The sequence below is a fragment of the Arachis hypogaea genome, chromosome 19 (genome assembly GCF_003086295.3).
Source record: "Arachis hypogaea cultivar Tifrunner chromosome 19, arahy.Tifrunner.gnm2.J5K5, whole genome shotgun sequence".
NCBI classification, from domain to species: domain Eukaryota; kingdom Viridiplantae; phylum Streptophyta; class Magnoliopsida; order Fabales; family Fabaceae; genus Arachis; species Arachis hypogaea.
Window position 1 is genome coordinate 142516167 of NC_092054.1, and position 3359 is coordinate 142519525.

The following is a 3359-nucleotide window of genomic DNA, read 5'->3' on the forward strand; positions in this document are numbered from 1 at the left end:
CGTGTTCATATCCGAATTGTCGTTAAAGATTTTGTTTTTGACACCATTGCACTCTTTGACTCAGGTGCAGATTCAAACTGTATTAAGGAAGGTTTGGTCCCCACAAAATATTTCGAAAAAACTACTGAACGCCTTAGCTCAATAACAGGAGAAAGGCTAAGTGTCAATTTCAAACTAACAGATGTTTTTATTGAAAAGGGTAATATCAGGATTCCCACCGAATTTATTATTGCAAAAGATATCAAAAATGATGTGGTCTTGGGGACACCTTTCATAATCCTTTTGTTTCCTTATCTGGCAGACTTTCCGGGGCTTACCTCTTTTGTTCAGGGACAAGTAACCTTCTTTGAGTTCCTGGATTCACCAAAGCAAAAATCTTTAAATCTAATTGAATCCAAGACTAGACAGATTTGTTTCTTAAAAGAAGAAATCTCTTTTAAAACCCTTGAATCCCAACTCTCCCAACCAAAGATTCAGGACAAAATTAAAAATCTTTTGAACCAAATTGAGAAGTCTATTTGTTCAGATTTGCCTCATGCTTTCTGGAATAGGAAAGAACACGTCGTTGATCTTCCTTATGAAAAGAATTTCAAAGAATCAAAAATCCCTACAAAAGCTCGCCCAATTCAAATGAATGAGCAGCTTTTGCAGCATTGTCAAAGGGAAATAAAAGATCTTTTGGATAAAGGATTAATTCGTCCTAGCAAGAGTCCTTGGTCTTGCTCTGCTTTTTATGTTAATAAGCAAGCTGAAATAGAATGAGGAACCCCTAGGCTTGTCATCAATTACAAACCACTGAATGAAGCCTTACAATGGATTCGTTATCCTATCCCAAACAAAAAAGATTTGCTTAGTAGGTTAAATTCGGCAAACATTTTCTCAAAATTTGATATGAAATCCGGTTTTTGGCAGATTTAAATCACCGAATCAGACCGATACAAAACAGCATTTACAGTTCCATTTGGACAGTATGAATGGAATGTAATGCCTTTTGGTCTGAAAAATGCCCCATCTGAATTTCAAAAAATTATGAATGATATTTTCAATCCATATTCAGATTTTGCAATCGTTTACATTGATGATGTTCTAATTTTTTCCCAAACTTTACATGAACATTTCAAGCATGTTAAAACTTTCATGTACATCATCCAAAAAAATGGTCTTGCTGTCTCTAAGACAAAAATTGTTCTCTTTCAAACAAAAATCCGTTTTCTTGGTCATATAATCTTCCAAGGCACTATAACTCCAATTGAAAGATCAATTTTGTTTGCAGAAAAGTTTCCAGATTATATCCTTGATAAACCTCAGCTCCAGAGGTTCCTAGGTTGTCTCAATTATGTTTCGGATTTCATCCCAAATCTTAACAACCTCATTAAGCCTCTCCATGATAGGCTTAAGAAAAATCCTCCACCTTGGACAGAAAAACATTCTGATATTATCAGGTTCCTTAAAACCAAAGTCCGCAATCTTCCTTGTCTTTACTTACCGGTTCCTCATGCATTCAAAATAGTGGAAACAGATGCATCAGATTTAGGATATGGCGGTATCCTAAAACAAAAACTGCATGATAAAGAATGTATCATTGCATTTACATCCAAACATTGGAATAGTACTCAACAAAAATATTCCACTATCAAAAAAGAAATTTTAGCCATTGTTTTATGCATCACAAAATTTCAATCTGACTTACTCAACCAAAAATTTTTAGTCCGAGTTGATTGTAAATCAGCTAAAGATGTTTTACAAAATGATGTTAAAAATCTTGCTTCAAAACAAGTTTTTGCCAGGTGGCAAGCTATTTTAAGCGTCTTTGATTTTGATATTGAGCATATCAAGGGCAACTCAAACTCTCTCCCTGACTTTCTCACACGTGAATATTTGCAGGGAGATAAACAGATAGAAGATGCCTAAAAAGGCAACCTTGGCCTCAGCGAGAGGCAGAGGCATTCGCCTAGCCCTACCAGGGCCAATCAGAAGATCTGGGTCTAGTACCCCAACAGAGTCATCTACCCAACAACCTACTCAACAATCTGGGTCATTTACCCAACAACTCACTCAAACCCAACAAGCTGGGCCATCCACACAACAAACCACCCAAAAATCTTTTGAACCACAAAACAATCAAGCCAAACAATCCAAAGCAGACTATGCCATCCCAATTGAAACCCTCCTAGCCTTACAAGACCAGGGTCTTACCAAACTCAACAAAAAATCTTGGGCCGACCTTTGCAGTGAGTCCGATGAAGAAATTGATCTATCTCAATTAATATCTCAAGTAGCCAATCGAAGAACAGTCATCCAAATAGGAAAACAAAAGTCTGTCGTCTCGACGCCCCAAACATCCTCAAATACTACAAAAACTCAAAAAACCCAAACCAATTACATATCTACAAACAAAACCGCAAATATTATCCACATAGAGCCTGAATTCTGGGATAATTCCCCAAACAAAGTCATCCCAAAGATTTTCCCTACTGGATTCCACTTCAGGCCCTTAGCACCTAATAAGACTCGCCACTTCTACGAATTCATCTTAATAGATACTGACTCAGTATCTATTAAACATTACAAGGATAAAACCAATCCCGAATTTATAACCCATTCAACCATTCAAATTCTCAAGATTTTATCCCCAAAGCAATTTGGGAACAACCTAAACAAAATTCAAAAATTTTCTCAAAATTATGACCCAATAGGTTTTAATTATTGGGACTACATGGAAGCCTGGACTAAAGTATTTTGGTTTCAAAATACTCACTTCAGACATTCATGGTTAATTTATTTTAAAAGAAAAATCAATTATACTTTTCCAAATTGGTTCTACCAATGGTGGGACTTTTTTGGACCAATCCAAGAAATTTTACCCTCACCAACAGATGAAGGGTATAAACTTTTTCAATCAAACTTTAACAATCAGGAAACATGTGTTCCTGTAATGTTAAAATTTTTCTCAACTTTTTCATTGGCATGGGTATTCTCATGGCAATACAAGTATGCAAAACCAAACCACCCCAAATCATTTCCTATCCTTCAAAGGCATGGTTATGTCAAATGGTGGTCTCAATTTGATGCTTCAATGGCCTACCCAGAGAAGGTCAGAGAATGGTTCAAATCCAATCCTGAAAGTCAAAAGATTTCAGATCCAGAAACTGCCCTGTTCCTCAATCAAAAAGCCCAAATTGCTGCAGCCCTTGCAGGAGCTCAATCGAAAGAAACTCTAGCAAAACATCTTCAGCAAATCATGCAGATGATTGAAGAAGACAAAAAACACAAGGATGATCCCACTTCCTCAGCAGAATCCTCAAGCAGTTATAATCAGAATGAAGACGACTGCTTTGGAATCGATCTAGGAGAGGATT